Source organism: Eptatretus burgeri, chromosome 1, assembly GCF_056783735.1.
Source record: "Eptatretus burgeri isolate ZD-2024b chromosome 1, Ebu_testis_v1, whole genome shotgun sequence".
In the NCBI taxonomy this organism is placed as follows: Eukaryota; Metazoa; Chordata; class Myxini; order Myxiniformes; family Myxinidae; genus Eptatretus; species Eptatretus burgeri.
This window is the reverse complement of record NC_140961.1, coordinates 45,119,148-45,146,534: the sequence shown is the minus strand read 5'-3', so window position 1 is coordinate 45,146,534 and position 27,387 is coordinate 45,119,148. Positions and strand designations below refer to the sequence as shown.

Sequence of the window (27,387 nt, the reverse complement as noted above, 5' to 3'; positions counted from 1 at the left end):
TAATCATGTAAAATACAAAATTGTCATAGTTTAGTGCTTTGAAAAAGAATTTAATAAATGTATATGCTGAGAAAGCTAGTTTAGAGCAGACTACGCATTTCTCTGTTCAAGTCGAAAACAACCTTGGAAAACCTTATCTCATTGGTAACCATTGTCTGGTGACCATTGAGTCAGCAAGGCAAACCATGGCTCTTTTATATTCCCCCCCTCCCCACACCCATTCCCGAGGCTGAAAACAACACTCTAAAACAAACCAAAACCTCTCTATGTTGCAAATTTGAAGTCCACAAAAGTCCATCTGATGTCATGATAAAAACTGTATATATACTCAAGATTCTATGTAAGTTTTAAGTCTTCGACTCATAATATCATTCAGAGTTGAGGCCTTCTTTCCTGTGCACGGAAGTGTTCTTTTGTTTTATCGAATAAACGGCTTTCATGTCAACTTACTCTTTTTTACTGTTTTGAGGTAGTTGGAAAACCTACTTCGACAGTTGGCAACGAGGATGGGATGACACCACCCAGCCACGGAAAAGGATTCAGCCTGGCCACGGGTGGATGCCAACGTAGCCAAAAGTGAGGAATCTCTGCTGGAACGCGTGGTTTTCCCAGTCCCAGACAGACAAATTCTCCGTGGAAAGTGCGCAGTTCACTCACTGCGGATGTGTTTGCCACGCCATGTCATTTAGAGTGAGTGGTTCATGCTCCGTCACCCTGAGCGAGTGGTTCGTGTTCCTTCACCCTAAGCGAGTGGTTCATGCTCCGTCACCCTGAGATAGTGGTTCTTGTTCCTTCACCCTGAGCGAGTGGTTCGTATTCCGTCACCTGAGCGAGTTGTGAAATAACCCCCGATTTCCGAGCCGTTTGCCGTATTAATGTTTTCTAGATTACCGAGCCAAATGTTTTTCCACCCATCACACGCAGCTGTTTATAAAGAACTAGAAGACCCGTGAACCTGTTGGGTTCCTGCTGTGACAGCGGTTGATTAAAAAAAAAGAAAAGAAAAAAAATAGCTCCAGTGAACTATACCGCTGAGGTTGTTTGCATTGATCAAATAATCCCGAAGAGAACTTGACTGAATCGGGAATTGATTTTTGAATAATTTTTTTCATTGCCCGATTTGAAAGAAACTTGATATTGCGCGTCAATGTGTAAAAACAAAACGGAGAAAAGAAAGTCGAAGAAATTATTGTGCATAATCTTCTAAACACAATTTTATTTATTAATGAACACGGAAGTATTAGATCAAAATGGCGATGTTTATTTTATGCTTAAAATTAAATCGCTCTTTGTCTATATACTAAATGTTTGAGATTTTAAAATGAATCATTTCAAGAAAGAATCAAGACAGCTCCAGCAAACTATACCGCTGAGGTTGTTTGCATTGATCAAATTCTCCCGAAGAGAATGACTGAATCGGGAATTGATTTTTTTAAATAATTTTTTCGTTGCCCGATTTTAACGAAACTTAACACTGCACTCCACAGGAGAATGGTGAGTAACGTGGGCTGAAAATGTTGGCGCTATCATGTACCGTTTTGGCTGTATTTTGGGATCATGCATATATACATGATGAGAGTTTTAGTAATATATGAGACGACCCATGAACCCATTGGGTTCCCGTTGTGACAGCGGTTGATTAAAAAAAAAAAAAACCTCCAGCGAACTATACCGCTGAGGTTGTTTGCATTGATCACATTCTCCCGAAGAGTACTTGACTGAATCTGGAATTGATTTTTTAATAATTTTTTGTCGTTGCCTGATTTGAACGAAACTTGATATTGCGCGTTAATGTGAAAAAAAAAAAACGGAGAAAAGAAAATCAAAGAAATTATTGTGTGTAATCTTCTAAACACAATTTTATTTATTTATGAACATGGAAGTATTAGATCAAAATGGCGATGTTTATTTTATGCTTAAAAATAAATCGTTCTTTGTCTATACTAAATGTTTGAGATTTTAAAATGAATCATTTCAAGAAAAAAAAACAAGATAGCTCCAGCGAACTATACCGCTGAGGTTGTTTACATTGATAAAATTCTCCCGAAGAGTACTTGACTGAATTGGGAATTGATTTTTTTTATAATTTTTTCATTGCCCGATTTGAACGAAACTTAACACGGCACTCCACAGGAGAATGATGAGTAATGTGGGCTGAAATTTTTGGCGCTATTGTGTACCGTTTTGGCTGTATTTCGGGAACATACATACATACAAGATGAGAGTTTTAGAAATATACTAGATGACCTGTGAACCCGATGGGTTCCCGTTGTGATGGCGGTTGATAAAAAAATCATTTCAAGAAAAAAAAGATAGCTCCAGCGAACTGTATTGCTGAGGTTGTTTGCATTGATTAAATAATCCCGGAGTATTTGACTGAATCGGGAATTGATTTTTTTAAATAATTTTTTTCGTTGCCCGATTTGAACGAAACTTGATACTGCACACCGCAGGAGAATGGTAAGGTGGTCCTAAAAATTTTTGCACTGTCGTCTACCGTTTTGGCTGTATTTCGGGAACATGCATACATACACACATACAAGATGAGAGTTTTAGTAATATATGTATATATATATATATATATATATATATATATATATATATATATATATATATATATATATATATATATATAATGTTTATGAACATATCCCAGCAACATCTATATAAATGCAACGTTGCTTTTCGGTAAAAGCTACTCAACGTTTCTGTGATGTATACAGTAAGTACTGTAGTTGGTAATCGCACTGAGTCCAACCTGCCGATTCCCGAAAAATTGTCGATATCGGCCAAGTGTGTGTGTGTGTGTGTGTGTGTGTGTGTGTGTGTGTGTGTGTGTGTGTGTGTGTGTGTGTGTGTGTGTGTGTGTGTGTGTGTGTGTGTGTGTGTGTGTGTGTGTGTGTTCATAATGCATAACATTATTGCTGCTAACTCCCTACCCTTCTCTCTGTCTCTGTCTCTGTCTCTGTCTCTGTCTCTGTCTCTGTCTCTCTCTCTCTCTCTCTCTCTCTCTCTCTCTCTCTCTCTCTCTCTCTCTCTCTCTCTCTCTCTCTCTCTCTCTCTCTCTCTCTCTCTCTCACACTCATCCTATCCTTGCTCTACCCCCTCACAACACAGTGCAGTACCGTCCTCTCGTATCTCTTCTTCCACTCTCCCCTCCCCTCTGTCTCTCTGTCTCTCTCTGAATATATCCGGACGGTGGTTACGTCTGGCCAGTGTTTGTCTCTGAACATGTCCAGGCATGGCTTGTCTCCGGACGCGTCTAGGCGGTGTTCGCCTCCGGGCGCGTCCGGGCAGTTTTCGCGTCCGGGCGGTGTTGATCTCCGCTCACGTCCCGGCAGTGTTCATCTCTGGACGCGTCTGGGCGGTGTTTGTTTCCAGACGCATCCAGGCGGTGTTCGTCTCCAGACGCATCCGGGCGGTGTTCGTCTCCAGATGCGTCCGGGCGGTGTTCGTCTCCAGACGCGTCCGGGCGGTGTTCGTCTCCAGACGCGTCCGGGCGGTGTTCGTCTCCAGACGCGTCCGGGCGGTGTTCGTCTCCAGACGCGTCCGGGCGGTGTTCATCTCCAGACGCGTCCGGGCGGTGTTCGTCTCCAGACGCGTCCGGGCGGTGTTCGTCTCCAGACGCGTCCGGGCGGTGTTCGTCTCCAGACGCGTCCGGGCGGTGTTCGTCTCCAGACGCGTCCGGGCGGTGTTCGTCTCCAGACGCGTCCGGGCGGTGTTCGTCTCCAGACGCGTCCGGGCGGTGTTCGTCTCCAGACGCGTCCGGGCGGTGTTCGTCTCCAGACGCGTCCGGGCGGTGTTCGTCTCCAGACGCGTCCGGGCGGTGTTCGTCTCCAGACGCGTCCGGGCGGTGTTCGTCTCCAGACGCGTCCGGGCGGTGTTCGTCTCCAGACGCGTCCGGGCGGTGTTCGTCTCCAGACGCGTCCGGGCGGTGTGCGTCTCCAGACACATCTGGGCGGTGTGCGTCTCCAGACACATCTGGGCGGTGTTCTACTCCGGACGCATCTGGGCAGTGTTCGTCTCCAGACGCATCTGGGTGGTGTTTGTATCCGGACATGTCCAGGCGGTGTTCGTCTCCAGACGCGTCCGGGTGGTGTGCGTCTCCGGACACGTCTGGGCGGTGTTCGTCTCTGGACACATCCGGGCGGTGTTTGTGTCCGGGCAGTGTTCGTCAACGGATGCGTCCGGGCGGTGTTCATCTCCAGACGCATCCGGGTGGTGTTCGTATCCAGACATGTCCGGTGGGTGTTCGTCTCCAGACGCGTCCGGGCGGTGTTCGTCTCCGGACACGTCTGGGCAGTGTTCGTCTCTGGACGCATCTGGGTGGTGTTTGTGTCCGGGCTGTATTCGTCAATAGATGCGTCCGGGCGGTGTTCATCTCTGGATGCGTCCGGGCGGTGTTTGTCTCCAGACACGTCCGGGCGGTGTTCGTCTCTGGACGCATCCGGGTGGTGTTTGTGTCCGGGCTGTGTTCGTCAATGGACGCGTCCGGGCGGTGTTCGTCTTCAGACGCATCCGGGTGGTGTTCGTCTCTGGACGCGTCCGGGCGGTGTTCGTCTTTGGACAACTTGGCTCCAGACGTGTCCGGGCAGTATTTTTGTCTGGACAGGAGTTTGTGTCCGGGCCGTGTTTATCGTATGACTTGTAGAAAATGGTTTTCAGACTTTATTTTGTTTCCATCTTCACTGTTATTTTATGCAGAATAATTTTGAGGAGACGGTATGAATCGTAATTAACACTCCACCGCAAGTCTGCCTTCCCTTTCTCTCACCCCACACTGTCTTCCCTTCCCCCACCCCTCCTTTATCCCACTCCCTCCTTTCCTTTCCCCTCCACCTCCTCACTCTCCCCACTCTCTCTCTTTATCTCCCACCCCTCTCTACCTCTTTCTCCCTCTTTTTCTCTCTCCCCCCTTTAGTATTTTCGTCAGCGAAGCTATGGGTGGTATTTGCTAGTATATTTACAGAGACATGACAGAAGTAAATAGACACCATGATTTTTAAATAATTAATTTATTTAACATTTGAAGAACATTTGATCCATTTTAGTACATACACTAGTATTTTCTAGACTTGCCTTATGCAGATTTCAATGCTTTTACTCTTTCAGGCATAGAACTGACGAGTTCGAAATTTTCTCTTTTGGGATTTCTGCCCAGGCTTCATGCAAAAAGTTTCACAATTCTGCCCGTGATGTTGCTTTCCTGGACTTTTTCTGCACAGCTCGATCCAATATGGCCCAGAGGTGTTCAATGGGATTTATGTCAGGAGACTAACTTGGCCGTGGAAGTCGCTTGATCCCATTTCTGTCCTGCCATTCTTTGGTCTTTTTTGCAGTGTGGCATTGAGCTCCCCATCTTCCATGAACAGTGTTGTTTTTGACCATCTGACCAGTAGAAAAGACAGGGAGAAGTCCATCCTCAAGGATAGAAATGTCCATCGTGGAGTTGATGTTGCCAACACACCCCACAAGCTCTGGCCGACCAGCGTTCCAGATTGCTCCCCACACCATCACTGAAAAACCACTGTGTTTTTGGCTGCAATTGGTTCAAAGAGAACTCGTGATTGGGAAGTCTCCAGAAACAAATGCGTCCACTGTCAGAAAATTTAGCAAATTGGGACTCATCTGAAAAAAATGACAGTTTGCCAAAACTCCAAGGGTCTGGTGGCCATCTCGTCAGCCCACTCCTTTCTCCTTTGAATGTTGCCTGGTCTCAGCTGAGGTTTTCTCCTGGCTGCTCTCCCGTAGTCGTCCAGTTGATGAAGGTACCGCACGGCAGTACTTGAGCTAACTTGGACCTTCTCTGCAACATCTGCTGCCTTGCAACGGGGAGTTATTATATCTCTGTGGACCGCTTGACAACTCGAAGACACCTTGCTGAGGGCCCAGGTTGACCAGAACGGGAAGCTGTGGATTCCGATTTTCCAACAATTCGTTCTCTTTGAAAATCGCAAAGGTAGTGTGCTCCTTGAGTGCGAGGCATAGTTAATTGTCACACACGACCCAGGAACTCTTTTCTGCAAATATATCGTTGGATATTAGTCCAAATCACTGAGTATAACTTGCTTTATACAGATGAAATAAATAAATTTAAGGTGTTAATTTACTTCTGTCATGCCCTTGTGTACAGCATATACGCTACTGGTCAAAAGTTTTAGAACATCCCCATTTTTCCAGTTTTTACTGAAATTTAAGCAGTTTAATGTTTCAATGTGCTCTGAAATTAAAGCATAGAACCAATAAACAATTGCAGATAAAAAAGAAATCATGGAATCGTTTTGTTGAACAAAATTTAATCTAAAATTTTGACTCATAAAAGTATGCACTTTTGCTGATATAACAGCCGAACATACTCGTGGCATTCTTTCTACAATGGAAATCAAATATTGTTCGGAAAGTTCTTCCCAACACTGTTGCAGAAGTTCTCACAAATGTGTTGCACTTGTAGGTTGCTTTGCTTTCACCCTTCTGTCCAGTTCATCCCAAACCAGCTCGATGGGGTTTAAGTCTGGAGACTGTGCTGGCCATTCCATGATTTGAAGCCTACCGTCTTGTTCTTTTCTTCTAAGGTAGTTCTGACATTGCCTGGAGGTATGTTTTGGGTCGTTATCTTGCTGTAGGATGAACCCCTGACCAACTCGGCGTAGACCAGAGGGTATTGCATGGCACTGCAAAATGCAGTGGTCGCCCTTTGGTTCAGGGTGCCAGTCACTTTGTGCAAGTCGCCGACTGGATCCAGCAAAAGACCCCCAGATCATCACGCTTCCTCCTCTATGTTTGACATTTGGTGTCACACACTGAGGAACCATCCTTTCGCCTACTCGACGGTGTATAAAAACCCTGCATGATGAACTGAAGATTTCAAATTTTGATTCATCGGTCCATAAGACCTTCTTCCAGTTTTCAGTAGTCCACTGGCAGTGCTTCATGGCCCAGGCAAGCTTCTTTTTCTTATTTTGCCATCTTAGCAATGGCTTTCTTACTGTCACTCGACCTGTCAAACCTGCAGCTCGAAGTCTTCTCTTTACAGTTGAAACTAAGACTTCCTTACTTCGATCATTGTTAAGCTGTGCTTGAAGCTGCTGTCCTGTGAGCCGCCTATCACACAAGCTGTTGACTCTCAGAAACTTGTCTTCTGATTGTGTTGTGGCTTTGGGTCTGCTTGACCTCTTCGTGTCAGAGTTTCCTCCAGTTTCCAAGTGCCTTTTGATGGTGTAGGAAACTGTACTCGCTGACACCTTGGCTTCTTTGCAATTTCTTTAAAGAAAGACCTACACTTTTAACAGTTATTATGGTCTGTCTGTCTTCCTTTGTTAATTGTCTTTTTCTCGCCATTATGATAGCAACATACTACTTCCTGCAGTGCAATATTGTCCAAATAATGCTTCAGAAGGTGTAGCAACACAGTCTGTTCCAACACTGCTTTATACAGACAGGGGGTTTGTAACTAATCAACATAAGTTGGGACACCTTTCGGAATTGTTTGCATCAACTTTCAAGGCTTAATTTACTTCCATTGCTGCAGAACAGCTGCAGTTGCTAACCCATTACTTGTTCCTTAAAAATGGCCTTTTTTAACAACTCTGAAATTTACATTATTTTTCAGTTTTTGGTAACCTAAATTTGTTTTTTTAACCTCTGGCAGTTTTCCGCTTAACTTAGTACTCAGGTCTAAGTCACATTTGCTCTACGGCGAGGATACGGCAGCCGTACACCCTCTGAATTGACAGAAACTTATTGCGGCTGCAGAGTTTCTGCAGTGGCCTCAGGGTGGCCCTACACCGTTTGGCTATATTTTACAGGTCGTAAGGTCGCCGTGGAATTATAACGCAGAGTTATAACTTTTTTCATTTCTACGTTCGCCGTAGCAATTTGACAAGCCAAAAAAAAAAAAACTGGTAAAAAAAAAAAAAATTAACCCATTCGTTACCGTCCGTCTGGCCACACGTTCGCGTTAGGGCCCCCTGTGGTCGCCTTGCGGGCACCTTGAGGCTACCTTGCGTCTGCCTTGAAAATTCTATGGCCGCTGCAGGGCCCCCTTAAGGTCACCGTGCGACATCAAATCAAAGACTGTACGGCAACCCCACGTTTTCGGTCTCCGCAATTTCTAAGACCTAAGGCCTAAGTCACATTTGCTCTACGGCGAGGATACGGCGGCCGTACGCCCTCTGAATTGACAGAAACGTGCAGTGGCCTCAGGGTGGCCCTATGCCATATGGCTATGTTTTACAGGCCGTAAGGTCGCTGTGGAATTATAACGCGGAGTTATAACTTTTTTCATTTCTACGTTCGCTGTAGCAATTCGACAAGCCGAAAAAAAAAAAAACTGGTAAAAAAAAATTAAAAAATTAACCCATTCGTTACCGTCCGTCTGGCCGCACGTTTGCCTTAGGACCCCCCTGCGGTCACCTTGCAGTCACCTTGCGGGCACCTTGCGTCTGCCTTGAAAATTCTATGGCTGCCGCAGGAACGCCCTATGGTCACCGTGCGACATCAAATCAAAGACCGTATGGCAACCCCACGTTTTCGGTCTCCACAATTTATAAATACGCCGTGCAGCTCCCCAAAAAAAAAAAACATATGTGACTGCTACATTGTGTGACCGTGGAAATACTGCGGCTGCCGTATAATTGCAAGTGGCCGTAGATTTTGGAGACCCCACGGCCGCCGTGGCAAATGTGACTTAGGCCTAAATACGCCGTGTGGCTCCCTGAAAAATACAAACATATGTGACTGCTACATTGTGTGACCGTGGAAATACTGTGGCCACCGTATAATTGCTCGTGGCCGTAGATTTTGGTGACCCCACGGCCGCCGTGGCAAATGTGACCTAGGCCTCAGGTTATTCACTGGACTTGAACTGCTTAAATTTCAGAAATATTGAAAAATGGGGGTCTTCTAAAACTTTTGACCGGTATATATATATATATATATATATATATATATATATATATATATATATATATATATATATATATATATATATATATATATATATATATATATATATATATATATATACAGTGGGGAGAACAAGTATTTGATACACTGCCGATTTTGCAGGTTTTCCCACTTACAAAGTACGTAGAGGTCTGTAATTTTTATCATAGGTACACTTCAACTGTGAAAGACGGAATCTAAAACAAAAATCCTGAAAATCACATTGTATGATTTTTAAATAATTAATTTGCATTTTATTGCATGAAATAAGTATTTGATACATCAGAAAAACAGAACTTAATATTTGGTGCAGAAACTTTTGTTTGCAATTACAGAGATCAGACGTTTCCTGTAGTTCTTAACCAGGTTTGCACAGACTGCAGGAAGAATTTTGGCCCACTCCTCCATACAGATCTTCTCCAGATCCTTCAGGTTTCGGGGCTGTCGCTGGGCAACACAGACTTTCAGCTCCCTCCAAAGATTTTCTATTGGGTTCAGGTCTGGAGACTGGATCGGCCACTCCAGGACCTTGAGATGCTTCTTACGGAGCCACTCCTTAGTTGTCCTGGCTGTGTGTTTCGGGTCGTTGTCATGCTGGAAGACCCAGCCACACCACATCTTCAATGCTCTTGTTGAGGGAAGGAGGTTGTTGGCCAATATCTCGCGATACATGGCCCCATCCATCCTCCCCTCAATACGGTGCAGTCGTCCTGTCCTCTTTGCAGAAAAGCATCCCCAAAGAATGATGTTTCCACCTCCATGCTTCACGGTTGTGATGGTGTTCTTGGGGTTGTACTCATCCTTCTTCTTCCTCCAAACACGGCGAGTGGAGTTGAAACCAAAAGCTCTATTTTGGTCTCATCAGACCACATGACCTTCTCCCATTCCTCCTCTGGATAATCCAGATGGTCATTGGCAAACTTCAGATGGGCCTGGACATGCTCTGGCTTGAGCAGAGGGACCTTGGGTGCACTGAAGGATTTTAATCTATGACGGCGTAGTGTGTTACTTATGGTTTTCATTGATAGTGTGGTCCCAGCTCTCTTCAGGTCATTGAACAGGTCCTGCCGTGTAGTTCTGGGCTGATCCCTCACCTTTCTCATGATCATTGAGGCTCCACGAGGTGAGATCTTGCATGGAGCCCCAGACCGAGGGAGGTTGACTGTTATCTTGAACTTCTTCCATTTTCTAATAATTGCACCAATAGTTGTTGCCTTCTCACCAAGCTGCTTGCCTATTATCCTGTAGCCCATCCCAGCCTTGTGCAAGTCTACACTTTTGTCCCTGATGTCCTTAGACAGCTCTCTGGTCTTGCCCATTGTGGAGAGGTTGGAGTCTGATTGATTGAGTGTGGACAGCTGTCTTTTATGCAGATAACGTTTTCAAACAGGTGCAGTTAATACAGGTAATGAGTGGAGAATGGGAGGGCTTCTTCAAGACAAAACTAACAGGTCTGTGAGAGCCGGAATTATTACTGGTTGGTTGGTGATCAAATACTTATTTCATGCAATAAAATGCAAATTAATTATTTAAAAATCATACAATGTGATTTTCAGGATTTTTGTGTTAGATTCCGTCTTTCACAGTTGAAGTGTACCTATGATAAAAATTACAGACCTCTACTTGCTTTAAGTGGGAAAACCTGCAAAATCGGCAGTGTATCAAATACTTGTTCTCCCCACTGTATATGTATATATATATATATATATATATATATATATATATATATATATATATATATATATATATATATATATATATATATATATATATATTGTTATAGATTCTCGCCCGCCGACGTGCGAGCGACCGCGTTTAGCCAATGGCGGCTGCCTCGCCCACCGAACGGACAATCTAGTCGCAACCTTCCGGATCAAACGCCCGAATCCCGCTACGGGTGTGTTTTGAGCACACCACAGCCTAGTCAACACTCTACCCGTGCGCTACAGGGTCAATCACCGAATTGTCGATATACCTAATTAGTCGCGCGGGCAGACTACCGAGAGACTGTACCTCAACGGGCCCCGCTTGGAAACGAGCCGCTTAAGCAGCTCGCTTAAGTTGTGGGATAACCGAGCGGGGTGTTATCGCGAGGCCCTGTTGGATCCGATTCTATTATCGGTTATTTAACAACCAACTATATTCCGAGTGCAATATGGCAGTTCAATTAGGGCAAAGGACGCAACGAACGGGTTGACATTTAAACAAGCACATTTATTGAATAAGCGGCACATATGCAATCATGCAGTCGTCATGTAATCAAGCAAGGCAAGACACGCATGCAGTTTGCAATCGACAAAGGCAAAAACAAAAGCACGCATGCAATTATGTAACATGTAAGGGACAAACCACGAGCAATGCAAAAGAGCTACTACCGTCTATCTATTATGTACACACTTAACAGTTCTACTTAAAGACATGGCGCCACAACGTTCACGCAAAGAAACAAGGAAAAACGCCAGGACAGACGAGGGGTAGACTGGACCCCTTGGGGTCTTTATAAACATGGAGCCGTGAAGACCGCAAAGGCTCCGAGAGACCGGGCTGGCTACCTTGTCCCTCGTGGTGACTCGCTTGGGCGACCCTCGATGTGTCCTCTCCAGCGACCCATGGTTAGGCACGGTCCGGCAGGCCACGCGCCTTGGCTCCTCTTTCTCCAGCTCCTAACCGACTCCAGACTCCAGACAACTCAGTGGCCAAAGGCTCCACACAACTGCCCACAACTCCGACACGACACTCTTTCCTCTCCTCCACACACACACACACACCCTTGCGTTCAGCGCGCCCTTTTATCTCCACAGCGCCTCGCCCCTCCCTTCCGTCCCCCTCTTCCAGCACGTGCGGGAAACTTCCAGAAGAAGGGCGTTTTTCCTCCTGAATCGGGGCCTTTCCTTTGCTTTTGTTTTCAGGGCGTCCTTGCTTCACGTTCCTCTCGCAGGGTTTGTCATTGGGGGGAGGGGTGAGGCCGTCGTCCGTTCTCCCCCGATGAATGCCAGGCTTCTCGCAACCGTGTGCCGAGGTGGAAATGCGGCTGTGGTTGTGGTGAAGGTGGTTACGGTGGTTGTCGTAATGGTGGCGTGGCTGGCGCTTTGTGGTGGTCATGAGGGTGGTGTGGTTGGGCAGTTGTGGTTAAGGTGGTTGTGATGAAGCGGTTGATGAGAGCGATGTTGGTGGTGGAGGTGGTTGTTGTGAGCGGTTGGTCCAAAATAACGATAGCAAAAGAAAAACAGCTATCTGAAGATTCACAGCCCGGTTACACGAATAAAACCCTTAGACATCGGTGGGGAAATCTATCTGAACACAGACTTATCGACATAACTGATCTTGGAGAAATCCTTTATGGTGTCCTGTGAATTTCCACAGCCGTAACAATATATATATATATATATATATATATATATATATATATATATATATATATATATATATATATATATATATATATATATATATATATATATATATATATATATATATATATATATATATAGTTACGGGTACCAAGCGTATTATGAGGGGGTTTAATCTCCATTTGTCCTCGGAAGAGCTGGACCTGGGGTCACCACTCACGATTAACTTCGTGGTACGGTGGGTTGCTTTCGAACCACGAGTTCCAGTGTCCACCATCTAATTTTGCCATTTAACTGGAGGTGTTACTACTAGAGGTTTCCTGAACGGGAGTGCACCTTCGGCAAAGCACCAATCTTATCTTGATTAGATCTTTATTAGGGCGGCCGAGCGTTAAACCAACCGCTGGTGCATGCCAACTATTACATGTCGATTTGTGTGGTGATTACCTCCCAGGCTATCTAGGTTTGGACAATGCTTGATCAATGGAAGGAAAGGACAAGCACGGACAGGTTGGAACATCAACAAAGGAATTTATTCATAATGAAAAAATAAAAAAAAATCAATCAACATAATCGTAAGCAAATAAATAATTATCACTCAGGCACTGATGGAAAAAGGGACAAAGAGCAGATGCTTTTCTTTATGCCTTACTTAACAATTAAACACGAACCAAGGGTACCCAGCAGATCATTCAGGGGGGAAGAGAAATTCAATCTTGCTCACCAAATAGAAGTTGTCGTTCATCAAATAAAAACGTCCTGAAATGTCTGAGCATGCCTTGTCCGTTGCCAGCGCCCAGACTTGCCGTGCACCTACTCGCGAACAGGCTTGATCGCCAATCAACATCACAGCGTCCCTGGTTCCTGGAGGTGATGACAAGAATCAGGTACGCCAAGAGCAGGTCTCGAGCAGAACGAGCATTAACGGTCCGAGCGTCACCCACCGCCTGGAGCCACCAGGAGCCACAACCGATGGACAGCTGTTGAGAGCTGGGAGACCCTGTGAAGTGCTGAGGCGCTGTGAGGCACTGTGAGAAGCTGTAAGGTGCTGAGGCTGTCACCAACTCACTGGCGCTGACCGACTAGTGCCGATTGATTGACTGGAACTGACTGAAATACTCTCATAGCTGTCAGAACCGCAACCAGCTCTCGCCAACTGACTGGTGATCGACTGACTGGAAAAGCCGTCTGACTGACGCCGACTCACTGACACCAACTGACTGGTTGTCGACTGACTGGAAAAGCCGTCTGACTGATGCCGACTCACTGACACCAACTGACTGGTTGTCGACTGACCGGAAAAGCCGTCTGACTGACGCCGACTCACTGACACCAACTGACTGGTTGTCGACTGACCGGAAAAGCCATCTAACTGACGCTGACTCACTGATGCCAACTGACTGGTTGTCGACTGACCGGTAAAGCCGTCAGATTAACGCTGACTCACTGACGCCAACTGAATGGTGTAGAACGGACCTCTCGACCTCTTTTTTTTATAGGTGGCCCGTCTGGGCGGGCGCAGACTCCAGCCAAATTCACCCTGCCCCATTTGCGATTCGTTGCCCGTGACAACCCGCCCGTCCCGCGACCATTCCTGGCCCATGACGCCATGCCTGTGGTGCTGGCAGAAAGCAGCCATTTGTCAGAATTACCGAGCGAAAACGTGAACGTTCATGAAACGTCAACAACAATTATCACCTCAATGTTCAGTCCAATATGAAAAAGAGCCAGTTAGTGTCCATAGAGCTGCTGAACCGGGTGTCAAACATCGATGGAAAAAGGCGGGTGTCGGCGTCGGTGAAAGAAGCGGGTGTCAACGTCGATGGAAAAAAGGTGGGTGTCGGTGAAAGAACTGAGTTTCAACGTCGATGGAAAAAGGTGGGTGTGTCGAGCCTCCGTTGGGCTAACGGCTATCTCACGTGCATGAATGTGTCCGTCGTAAAGAGAAAAAGGAGCTTTCCATAAGAGAAGGAATCTATTCTTTCCCCTTCTCAACGCATCACATTTAGAATCCTACCAGACATAGGGATGGGTCTATCCTGAACATGCATTTTGGGAAATAACTATCTGAGGACCTTGATGTTTGTATGCATTCATCGGATCGGATTCTGAAATCCGTAACAATATATACATATTTCTATATATATATATATATATATATATATGCATACATACATACAGTACATGTGCATATCTTGGGTGGATTCAAAAGTACCTTGTAATTACTTGTTACATGTTTGTTTAATTCACAGTGAAATTGAATATTTTGTGATTTCGAAAGAATTTTGTCCTTTTAAAATAATTGTCAACCTGTCCTTTTGTTTTAGAGTTGAACTTCCAGCTTGAATCTGAAACCACTCTGGAGAAATACCTTTTAAATGGATTGTGTAAATCCTGAGCACCAACCTACCTGATAAATTTTTACCTCCATCAACTAATGCGGATGGAGGCTATGTGTTCACTCCTGTTTGTCTGGTTGTTTTTGAGCAGCATATCTCAGAAATTTATGACTGATTAGGACAAAACTTTGTGGACAGGTTGGTTGTTTGACAAGGATTAATTGATTAGATGCTGGTGATGGTCCGGATCCAGATACTAGAGTTTTGAAGTGATTCCTCTCCTTGACTGGTTGTGATTCTTGACTGGTTTGCCACAAAAGGAAACCTGGAGTTTGCTGTTAGCCAGTTGGTTGCTGAGATGAAAAGCAGTAACTGTAGTCTTAGTTGGGTTTGGGTGGAATTGCCAGTAGATGAAGTATTGCCCATTACCTTTAATTCCTGGGCCAAGGTACTGCTGAGATAGTCATGGTTGATTGCTTGGGTGGCAAGGGCAAGATCAGGTGCATAAGCAAACTTTCTGGAGGTGGTACAAGGCATGTCACTCACATATATGTTGAAGATGATTGGAGCTAAGACAGATCCTTGGGGACCATCATTCACAGTCCTTATGGAGCTTGTTTGCTCTCCAAGTGAAATCCTTTACCGTATCTTTGATTGTTAAGCACAGAAGAAAGGACAGTTATTGTAGCCTAAGATTTTGATGAAACTTAACCACAAGCTTCATAACTGATGCCGAACGAAGTTGTCTTGACTCTCTCTCTCTCTCTCTCTCTCTCTCTCTCTCTCTCTCTCTCTCTCTCTCTCTCTCTCTCTCTCTCTCTCTCTCTCTCTCTCTCTCTCTCTCTCTTGTGCAGCCTGCTGGTTGCATCATTGGTTGGGACGCAGCTATGCCACTGATGCAGTGTCCCCCTTACCAGTACACTGGTACTTATTTTGCCGACCTGGGAAGGATGACAGGCTTAGTCAACCTCCTGGTGTTTTTTTAATTCAGCGGCCAACGGGGCTTGAACTCAGGACCCTAGGATCCCAAGCCGCCACCCTAACCACTAAGCCAACACCAGGCTTGTTGTATTGATTGCATCAAAATCTGTGCTCATTAAAGGGGTATACAGGGGTCGGGGGAGTTTGACCCCCCAAAATAGGTATTTGCTCTCTTCTCCGAAACTACACACGCAATTTTGAGGAAACATGACCACATCATCATCACCTGTGTTGCACCAAAGTGTATCAACCACATCAAAATCTACACTCATTAAGAGGGTCTATTGGGGGGAAGGGGGGCTTCCCCCCAAAACAAAGTATTTGCTCTCTTCTCAGAAACTACACACATGATTTCGATGCTGGCACTCATTTTGCCAATGAGTCAAACTCAAAACTCAAAACTTACAGGAGGGTGAAACTTACTCAAAATCTGCGCTCATTAAGGGGGGTTACGGGGTGGGGTGGGGGGGTGGTTTGACCCACAAAATAGGTATTTACTCTCTTCTCTGAACTACAAACAGAATTTCAATGAAACTTGACCGCAACCTTCATGAGCCTTAATGTACCAAAGTTTGTTCACGGCATTAAATAATTCAGTGTTGGAGGAGGTCTGCAGGGCGTTTGAGTGACTGTTGCTACTGATGCAAGTAAGCTTCAAGACAGGCGGTCCTATTTTTTGCATGAATTAATATTTACAGTACATAATGTGTACTTTGAGATAGTAAAAACGAGTTTGCAATATGTAAGGTGTCGACATGCTTGATCTGACTTGCAGGAATATAGTTGTTCAGTGAGTCCATGAAGTTCTTTATGCTGCTGTGGAAGTGCATATAAGATGGTTCTGGAATTATAACCAGGGGCTATATTCTCATTTTTATCACTGTTACAGACATGGCAAGAACACAGTGCTGTGTACATGGAAAAAAACATGCGGTGCTTGCGTGGTTGCCTGAGCTATTTTCGGTTTCTAAACTGCTAGCTTGGTGTAAAGTTCCACCAGAGGCAAGTGTGACTTTGTGACACTTTCTTTTGTTACGTGTCACATGGTCATGTATTGAGTGAATATACACTGTAAACATGGAACAAATACATTTTCACTTGTTTTTGTGGTGGTGAGTTTAGGTACAACACTTACAATGGTGTCAGATCCAGTGAGTAAACTTTTGATCCATCCTCATTTTCACCGGTGTTACACAGTGTCTCCAGTGTTAGCCGTCAAATGACTCCACTAATCCAGCACTAGTAATAGCTCCAGCTTTAACTCCAGAGAGCACAATTCTCAAAAGCAGAAAAGGCCAGACCAGGACTGCTTTTCCTAAGAAAAGGCTGCACCTTGTTTCAAGTAAGATCCAGCCTTTGATGAGTACTTGAGTACAACGCCCTTCAATGGACTAGTTGCACATGCTGGTTATGTCTTTAAAAAGAATGGATTGAAAAAATATACTATATAAACCTCTTATAGATCTTTCAGTTCTCTCAATCTGCATCTCAGTTGCTAAGTTTGTCTTGTGGATTTTCTCTGTTTGTGCTTAAAGAGAGAATAGTAAATATTTGGAGCACATCATCGGGGATGACCTCACACACCCTTCACTATCATCATGCCGTCAGCAATGCCTCCGCTCAATCCTCCTTCCGGATGCTGATGTAAGACTTGACTGTCACTTGAAATAGTCTCATCAGGTAAATTGATGTTGAAATGTTTCCTAGCTAGTGGAGAGACCCTCGTGGCAGTCCAGGCGTTTCTGAGCCATCTGCTCTTAAGGTGAGGCTTTTAGGCTGAAGCTTTTAGGATGCTTTAGCAGATGGTCCTTCATTCCCTTGTGGGTTGGGGTTGTGTAGGGGAGGGGTGGGGGGGGGAGAAAGCGGAAGAGAGTGTGTTCTTCACAGGATAATACCCCCGAAGCACGAGCGAAATGGATTCACACACAATTTGTGGTGTCATTGCAAAAACTAACGTGAACAACCTTTCTCAGATTGCGATACGTTTGGATTTCAAGTCCTCTTTAGAATGAAAATGATTTGCGTTAGACTAAGGCAAAGGAAACTTGGTGAGTACCATGACATTAAACACATATTTTTGCTGACAAAATAGGGATAGAAAATTGAGTCAAACTTAGAAATAAGCTTCCTAATATATAATGGAAATTGAAATAGAGTAAAATTGATGGAGATTAGAAACAGAGGATTTCTGATGCAAGATGGGACATCAAAGAGAAATATAAAGTTTTTTTTTTTTTTTAATAACTCTTCGGTATCTCATCAATGGTTAATCCAGATGAAGAAACAAATTTGTGCACGTACATCCAATTGTATGTCTGTGTCATTATGTACATAACTGACTTGGTTCACTCGTGTAGCCTCATAATGACTCAACATGTTTGTGATTAAATCTCAGCTAAAAAGCTGGACAGTGGTTTATGACTTTAACTTCACATGCACCGAAACCAACCTTGCACACAAGGAACTTTGGGGCAAGAGGAGGGCATTCGGCTCGTAATGCCTGCGCTGCATCAACCCCGGTCATTATCCATTACCCAAACACACGTAAGCTACCTACAAGTCCTGCCAATATCCCCATATCCTACTATCTCCAATGCATCCAAGTACCTATTTAATTCCAATCTAAACATATCCAACCCCTCTACTGCCACTACCTTTCCATGGAGACCATTCCATGCATTAACCACTTTCTGACTGAAAGACCCTTGTCGTAAAACTGTTCTCGCCATCATCTTATTTACCCTTAAGCTATGGCCCCTGGTCCTAATGCTGTCCACTTTGCTGAAAAAGCAAAAACTTCACTGCACCTATCTTGTCCACAACCTTCATTCTCCGAAATATCTCAATCACATCCCCTCGTAATCGCCTCCTTCCCAATGAACGAGTAAAAAATCCTGTCTCCTTCAACCACTCCTCATAGCTTAATCTAGCGAGCCCCAGAATCAGTCAAGTAGCCCTATGCTGTATCCTCTCTATGACAGCTATGTTCTTCCCCACATTGAACCTGTACCCTTTAACAGCCACGTACATCCTTCCTGAGATGTGGTGACCATAAACGTAGCGTTACCTTGTTGTCCAGACAGGTTCCAGGAACCCTTGAGGAGTTTGACCCCCCCAAGTGAGGGTGAATGAGTCGCTCACACCTTGCCTTACACACAAGGTAATGCAGACATTGTTCAGAAGAGGCAATGTTTGGAAGGGTGCAAGAGGGTTGATATTATTTGTAAAGATAAAGATAAATCAAAGTAGATATACAGTTATTTGTCATGTTTCAACTATTATTGTACAGAATATACAGACAGACATAAACATGTTTTGAGAGAGAGAGAGAGAGAGAGAGAGAGAGAGAGAGAGAGAGAGAGAGAGAGAGAGAGAGAGAGAGAGAGAGAGAGAGAGAGAGAGAGAGAGAGAGAGAGAGAGAGAGAGAGAGAGAGAGAGAGAGAGAGAGAGAGAGAGAGAGAGAGAGAGAGAGAGAGAGAGAGAGAGAGAGAGAGAGAGAGAGAGAGAGAGAGAGAGAGAGAGAGAGAGAGAGAGAGAGAGAGAGAGAGAGAGAGAGAGAGAGAGAGAGAGAGAGAGAGAGAGAGAGAGAGAGAGAGAGAGAGAGAGAGAGAGAGAGAGAGAGAGAGAGAGAGAGAGAGAGAGACAGAGACAGAGACAGAGACACATAGACACACACCCCATTGTTGAAGGCACAAACTGGACAAGGGCAATGAAGTGGATGGGCGTGGAAGACAAAGGAAACGAAGAAGGGTGAGAAAACAGGCCATTGGCACAGATATGGAATACAGTGAATGAGTGCATGATTGGGCGGGAGAGCGAGTACAGGGAGTTGCTTTTGGTGACGTTGCATCCTGTCTTACATGCCAGCTGCTGGAGATTCACACCGGGGGCCCGTTAACGGGGCAGAGAAGGCAAGAGAGAGAGAGAGAGAGAGAGAGAGAGAGAGCGAGAGAGAGAGAGAGAGAGAGAGAGAGAGAGAGAGAGAGAGAGAGAGAGAGAGAGAGCGAGAGAGAGGGAGTGGAAGTGAGAGAGGCATGCTTAACTTTAACCCTCATGAGATTCTCATTTGGATATTCTGCATTTGTGTTGGGCATGGATTAATTGAAGCGATTTATGCTAATTTAGTTTCTTCAACTTCTGCTCAGTTGTTTAAAGTCAAGGCAACTGTGACTTGCTAACACCAGAGGGAAAGCTTTCACGCCTCTGTGTCTTCATCTCCATGGATATATCTGCTTGAAGTTGGTAAGCGAGATTTCCTGAATTACTTACTGCGCACTCCATCCCAGTCTCTCACCGCTTTGGAATGCCATCAAGTGTGTCTTCTTTGGCTCACCTGGCTGAGGCTGGCATGTTCACTTTACCGCAATTCATCCATTTGTTCCCCTCCTCATTTTCTTATTGGGATTATGGAGCCTTTGTTATTACCTGCACGTACCTGGTGAGATGCGACTGTGCCGTTTAGATTTTAATTTCCAAATTGATGACGGATTATCAGAGATTTGATTCACAGTTTGTCAGTTTGATTCACAGAAAAAAAATGTCCATTTGTACTACAAGTTTGGATATTGTAGGGAGCGAGTGGGCAGTGTACCTGTTGTTGGTTTGGGGATGTTTTGTGGAGATCGTGATGGTGATTGTTGTGCGGAGATCACAATGGTGTTGCTTTGGAAGTGGTTGTATGGAGAGTAACATGTTACTGTGTCGTGGTGATGGTTTGAGGAGGTTGTCTGGAGAAGTATATACCCATGGAGGAGATGGAGTGAGGAGGTACTATTATACCATCATGGTTTGCTCCCTAATGATGTACCATGCTTGATCTTGCATGGTATGACTTTATATTTAAAGCTTTCATGTTTGTTTGTTTTTGTTAATAACAAACCACCAAAACAAACCAAGGTTGATTGTAATATACTACATTTCATCGGTGAACCTGGGATTTTGGAAAGGGGAAGGTGAGAGATTTGGGTGGGTGGGGAACGTTTATGAGTAAATCTGTGACTTATCATAATGGAGAAACATTTGGTTTCAAAACATTTTTCAAACCACGTAGAAAAGTACGAATTTCATTTTGTTTTGTGGGGGTTTTTTTTATTTATTTCAATACTTCAGGCCACAAGCTTACCGATGAGCTCTCGTATCATTAGGCGGGATATATTTTTTGTGACATGCTAATACATAAAATTAAAGGGGAATATTAATTGTGGGAAACAAATATGGTTAATACCTGTGCAAGTGTTGTGGATATGACACAGGCATGATGGGTGAAATGATCCCATTTAGTGTTTTGGTTTCATTATAATTTAGGTAATGATGCTTTACCTACCAAGGCAGGACTTGGGCAATAAGGTTTTTCGGTTTTGGACATTGAAAACAACAGGGAAGTGATTATGTTTTCAGCAGGGAATTGATCGCTTATACTGTAGTCAATGTTGGTAGCACTATTAAACCACTAAATCGGATACAGACATTTAAGTTGGACTTAACAATCCTTTGTTTTTACAATCCTGACACTGTAAATATTGAATAAGGCAGGTATCAGCCTTAAACATAATATAAATTTGTGTTTATGAAGGAACAGATTACACAATGTTTATGATAATTGGGTGGGGGTTGACAAGGCAGTTATGAAATGAAAGTTTATTTTCACATTGGTAGTATAAAGTGATGCCAAAAGGGTAAACAATATACAAAGGTAGGAAATAAAACACATGCATTTCAGGGCTATTTGAAGGGAATTTTGAGGTATTTATAGGGAATTAAGGTATTAATTTTAAGGATATTTCAGGAATATTTCTGTCAAGTCAGGTTCGATCTGTGACCTGCTACAGGTACCATGTAAACCTGTACTAACCTGTTCCATGGTCGGGTTGTCGGCGACTAAACCGTCTCCCCCACCAGGTTTTCTGGTGAGGAGGGTGTTTGGATATGGACACCCAGCAGGATTAAAAACAAAACCTGTCAAAGGGCGGAGGAGCTCCTTGTGAGCCAACGGCCATCCATATCTAGTGCCCAACTGTCTGCGGACATCCTCCTGCAGTTGGGTCACTTCTTATTAGGAGGTTGGTGGCAGGATTTGCACTCCGGCCACCGTAAAACCCTTCATTCCGCAAAACGCAAAAACATCTGAAAACCCACTCCGTGGGAGTACCTCCTGTGCAGCTTCCCTTCGCAGGGCAGCTCACCGGATGACGGGATTGGGGCAAAGCCTTCGGGACCCCCAATCTTTGATAGGAGGGAAACCACGGGGTAACATCCCTGGGTCAGATTGCGGGAGAGTGTGTCGGAGTGGTGCTGAGCTGTCGTCCAGCAGACGGCGGTCTCCTTGGGTTAACCTGAGGCGGTCCCTTCGGGTGGGTGCCTGGAATGTCCTATCCCTAAGAGAGGATGATCACCTGTCTCTGTTATCATCTGAGCTCAAGCGTTTGGACATCGGGATTGCAGCTCTCTCTGAGGTTCGGAGACCGGATTGCGGCGAGATAATGGTGGGTGGTTACAACTACTATTGGTCTGGTCGCTCTGATGGTTACCATACCCAAGGAGTTGCTGTAGCTGTGTCCAATAAGCTGACCCCAATGATAATTGAGGTAACACCGGTCAACGAGCGTATTATGAGATTAAGGATTCGTCACTCCTTAGGTGTCATTTCCCTGGTCTCTGTTTATGCTCCAACTGAGGCGAGTGATCTCACCGTGAAGGATGCATTCTACGCCACACTCGAGTCTGTGGTTGATCATTGCCCCAGACGAGATACACTTCTAGTCTTGGGGGATTTCATTGCATCGACTGGAACTGATAGGGACGGTTATGAGGTGTGTGTTGGTCCCCATGGGTCAGGAACTATGAACCAGAATGGCACTAAGTTCCTTGACTTTGCAAGAAGTCATGGACTTAGGGTGGCTGGTTCATGGTTTCAGCGCCCACAAGCTCATCGCTGGACTTGGTATTCCAATGCTGGCGGTGTGGCAAAGGAGATTGACCATGTCCTCATTGACGGTCGTTGGAGGATGATCCAGAACTGCAGGGTCTACCGGAGTGCTCAGTTCCTCAATACTGACCACAGGCTTGTTGTAGCAACTCTAAAGCTGCACCTTAAATCCTGGAGAATGGTACCATCCCAGCCGAGGCTGGATGTTGCCAAGCTCAGGGATGAGAGAGTAGCTGAGGAGTTTGCGAACAGGCTGAGTGGACACTTGGGGTGTCCTGAAGAGTTGTGGAGCGCCTTCAAGACCACCGTCCTTGATGTTGCCGGTGGATGCCTTGGAGCTCACCGCAGGGCTTACATTCTCGTCCCGCTTACAGGGGAATTCGCGCATTACGTTCATCCAAGCCCATCCCTCGGAGCACTACAGTTCGAGCAGAGAGTGGTAGACTCTTGACAGAGGAGTCTGAAGTGAAGGCCCGCTGGGCCGGTTATTTTGAGCGGTTGTACCAGGCTGATCCCCCAACTGTCGAGTTGGACGTCAAGGGTGTTACAATCCCTGTTGCTGACCCTCGAATCAACTGTGGTCCACCTATGTCCACCTGGGCTGCGGTGAACCAGTTGAAACGGGGCAAAGCTCCAGGGATCTGTGGCATCCATGCCGAACTTCTCAAGGCTGGGGGAAATGCTGCACTCGTGTCATTGCATGCAGTTTTGTGCTCTGCCTGGAACACAGGCATCATCCCAACTGACTGGAAGAGGGGCCTTGTTGTCCCTCTCTGGAAAGGGAAGGGTGATCACCAAGACTGCAACAACTACCGAGGGGTGACGCTGCTCTCAGTGCCGGGCAAGATCTTTGCTCGGATAATTCTCGATAGGGTTCGCCACCATCTGCTTGAGCACCAGCGTCCAGAGCAGTCAGGCTTTACACCAAAGAGGTTAACGATTGACCGTATCCTTGCACTTCGTGTCCTCACCGAACGCAGACGAGAGTTTCAGCAGGGGCTGCTTGCAGCCTATGTTGATCTCTGTAAAGCGTTCGATTCAGTGAATCGGGATGTCCTCTGGAGGATTCTTGGTCTTCGTGGGGTGCCACCAAAACTGATCGATCTGATGTCTGAACTCTACTCTGGTACTGAGAGTGCTGTGAAGTGTGGTGGTACCATCTCTGACTTATTTCCAGTTGTTACTGGAGTTCGTCAGGGATGTGTACTTGCCCCCACACTTATCAGCACTTGTATGGACTGGATTCTAGGGAGGATGTCGGAGAGATCAAGTTGCGGTGCGTCATTTGGGAATGTCAAGATCTCGGACCTTGACTTTGCAGATGATGCAGTCATCCTTGCGGAGACTTTAGATATCCTCTTGGGGGCCCTCGAGGTGCTGAATGAGGAGTCGGAGCCGTTGGGATTACGGGTTTCTTGGGCCAAAACTAAGATCCAGGCTTTCGGTGACATCTTGGATGCTGCTGTCCTGTCTGTGTCTGTTTGTGGTGAGGATGTTGAGGTCGTGGAGAGATTCACTTACCTTGGCAGTGATATTCATGTCTCTGCTGGCTGCGAGTCAGAGGTCAATAGACGTCTGGGTCGGGCCTGGGGAGTCATGGATTCACTGGATCATGGGGTGTGGCGCTGCCGGTACCTGTGCGGGAGGACGAAAGTCCGAGTCTTCAGGTCCTTGGTACTTCCAGTCTTGCTCTATGGGTGCGAGACTTGGACTCTGACCAAGGATCTGAGACGGAGACTTAATTCCTTTGGTACCAGGTCTCTTCGGAGAATCCTTGGCTATCGCTGGTCGGATTTTGTGTCCAACGAGCGGTTGCTGAGAGAGACTCGGATGAGATTTGTTACCTGCATAGTCCGTGAGCGTCAGTTGCGGCTGTATGGACATGTGGCTCGTTTTCCTGACTCTGATCCTGCTCACCAGATTCTCTCAGCGAGGGAGTCTCATGAGTGGAGGAGGCCAGTGGGTCGACCACGTGCCTCATGGTTGCAACAGGTTGACCATCATCTCAAGGAGATGGGGATGGGCCTGGCATCTGCCTGGGGGATGGCCAGACGGAGGCCCCTGGAGTACCGGCGGAAAGTGGACGCAGCGACGTGCTGTTCTGGCACATGCTCCCATACCTGACCTGACCTAAGGGGAATAGAGGGATAGTTGAGAGTTATATTTTCAGATTATTGCAGGGTTATTTAGGTGAAACTTAGAGATATTTCAGGGATTTTTAGGGATATATTGTCATGTCAGAAGGTCCGCTAATGCAGACCATCTGAGCCGGAGATCAAATACTTCAGGGAATGACCAAACAATCTTTATAAGCTGTTGTGAGAGGACAACGATTGTTTTTTTTTTTTTTTTTTTTTTCCTTTCCACGCCTACTAGCAGGAGTCTCCGTTACAATTAAATATCTCCCCAAGATCGTTCAATATGGCCGAACCAGTGATATTGTTGTGGGGCCGGGTGTCAGTGGCGAGCACGACCGCTAGGGGGAGCAGTAGAGTCGGCTCCACCGAACACACCGGAATTTATAGGTCGTCACCCCGGATAACTCCGGAGCCGATGGGTCATTTCAAGGACCGTGGTCGCCAATACTTCGACGGCGTGGGGTAGGGTTAATTGCCTAATTTCAATATACCTAAATACCCACGCAGTCTAACTACCGGGGAACCACACCCTTGGCCGACTCTGTCTGATCCGAGTCGCAAGTAACGACTTGCATCCGGCGTAACCGAGTGGAGTTACCAGAGCCGTGCCGGACCAAATGAACAATTTACCCTCGTTCTCTCTCAATACACAGCATGCCAAGCCAATGAAAGAAACACAGAAACGAGCTGGAACATTTAACAAAAGGGGAATTTATTTACATCAATAATCGGGGAGGGGAAGCACACAAAGACCAGAGTTATCCGAATATGAAATGTAATGTACAATGAGCAAAAGAAAGCACTTACACAATTCTACTTGAAGATGGGCCCACACACAGACACACACCCCCCAAAATAAATGATGGCCGTGGCCTTTATTGATACCCCCAGCTCGGAGGGAAGGTGAGCTGGAGGTAAGGATGCTAGCTTGGACTTTCCCGCCTTGTGTGGCCCTTGACGATCCGGCTAGCGGGACTCGAACCCGCAACACATGCCGCTCCAAGCACCAGGTACCGCGCTCTCCAACCGGCCATGCACCAATCGACAAAGACTGAGGAGAAGATCAGAGGTGACTATGATCCAGGACCAGACGAACCAGCCAGCTCCAAGACCCGCGACCCCCAAGATGACAATGATCACTACCACACATGCTCCCAGCCTGGCGTTCCTTTTATTCATTTTTCCTCCGGGGTGAGAAAATCGCCATCTGAGGCACTCTCCACCCTCATTGGCGGGGGTGTTGTGGGAAAGTCACCCTCTGTGGCTATCTCCACCCTCATTGGCCGGGGTGTCGTGGTAAAGTCGCCCTCTGAAGGAATGTCGATCCTCATTGGCCGAGGTGTCATGGGAAAATCGCCCTCTGAAGGAATGTCAACCCTCATTGGCCGGGGTGTCATGGTAAAGTCGCCCTCTGAAGGAATGTCAACCCTCATTGGCCGGGGTGTCGTGGGAAAGTCGCCCTCTGAAGGAATGTCAACCCTCATTGGCCGGGGTGTCGTGGGAAAGTCGCCCTCTGTGGCCATCTCAACCCTCATTGGCCGGGGTGTTGTGGGAAAGTCGCCCTCTGTGGCCATCTCAACCCTCATTGGCTGGGGTGTCGTGGGAAAGTCGCCCTCTGTGGCCATCTCAACCCTCATTGGCCGGGGTGTCGTGGGAAAGTCGCTCTCTGAAGGAATGTCAACCCTCATTGGCCGGGGTGTCGTGGGAAAGTCACCCTCTGAAGGAATGTCAACCCTCATTGGCCGGGATGTCGTGGGAAAGTCGCCCTCTGTGGCCATCTCAACCCTCATTGGCTGGGGTGTCGTGGGAAATTGGGTGTCATTGGGTGCTCACTATTCCGGGTTGTACGTTCATATTGTCCCACCTACTCGTAGTTTTTCCATGGTACCTTTCACCAGACATGTGCGGTCCTTTTTCAGGGGCCATGCAAAGCCCTATTTAAGGGTTCACTGAAATTCCATAGCCAGGATTGCAGCACTTGGTATGCCCGTTTGCACTCACCTCAAGTGCTCTACCTGGCCTCACCTGTAGACATTTGGTTTTACACAATGACGTCCCTACCCTGTGCTGCTTTTCATGGATGTTCACTGCCTTCCCAATGCACATATTGCATACAACTTATCTCTGACGTGTTCCTAGTACAGGTGCAAATTTAACCTACTTGAGCACATGGAAAATGCTTTCTTAACATATTCTAGCTATGGTTCCCCCCTCCCTTCTTCATAACACAATTTTAAGAATATTAAGTGGGAACAGAGGGATATTTCAGGGATTTTTATGGATACATTTTTCGGGATATATATTTCGGGGCATTTAGGGACACCAACTGCGAGAGGTGAGAAAAGCTTGTGATAAAAGACTCAACAATGTAATAACCTCAGTGCCGCGACAAATCGACGAGTGAAGGGAAAAATGGGCGCACCCAATTGGTCAAAGCCGCGAGCAAATGACAAGTGAATATTGCTGACATCGCTACAGCCACACGGGCTATATTTATTATATGCTAATTTATGTTCATTCAAGTGGGTTTGAATTCCACAAATTCAGGTAACATTGCGTCATGCAGCTACTCACCGTGGGAATATACAAAGTAAATTGTGATGGAATGAAATTGAAATCTGTTTTCACACGATACGAATGTTACTAAAGAAAGATATGAGGAATGATTTCAGAAAAAGCAGGCATTCTCAATCATGGTGCTCTGACTAAAT

At 45.8% G+C, this 27,387-nt stretch overlaps 1 protein-coding gene across 5 annotated transcripts in view; it reads left to right on the top strand.

Moving 5' to 3' along the window:
- Positions 1-27,387, top strand: part of LOC147034366 (centrosomal protein of 85 kDa-like) — a 167,196-nt gene that overhangs the window by 30,163 nt on the left and 109,646 nt on the right. For 2 of the 5 annotated variants that reach the window (XM_085881557.1, XM_085881526.1), the window contains exon 1: positions 19,565-19,855. The exons of 1 other annotated variant lie outside the window; for it this stretch is intronic. The gene's annotated coding sequence lies outside the window, so the exon portion shown is untranslated. Of the gene's footprint in view, positions 1-19,387; positions 19,525-19,564; positions 19,856-27,387 lie in introns of those variants that run through there. 2 more of the 5 variants (XM_085881534.1, XM_085881543.1) reach the window with 2 other exon arrangements.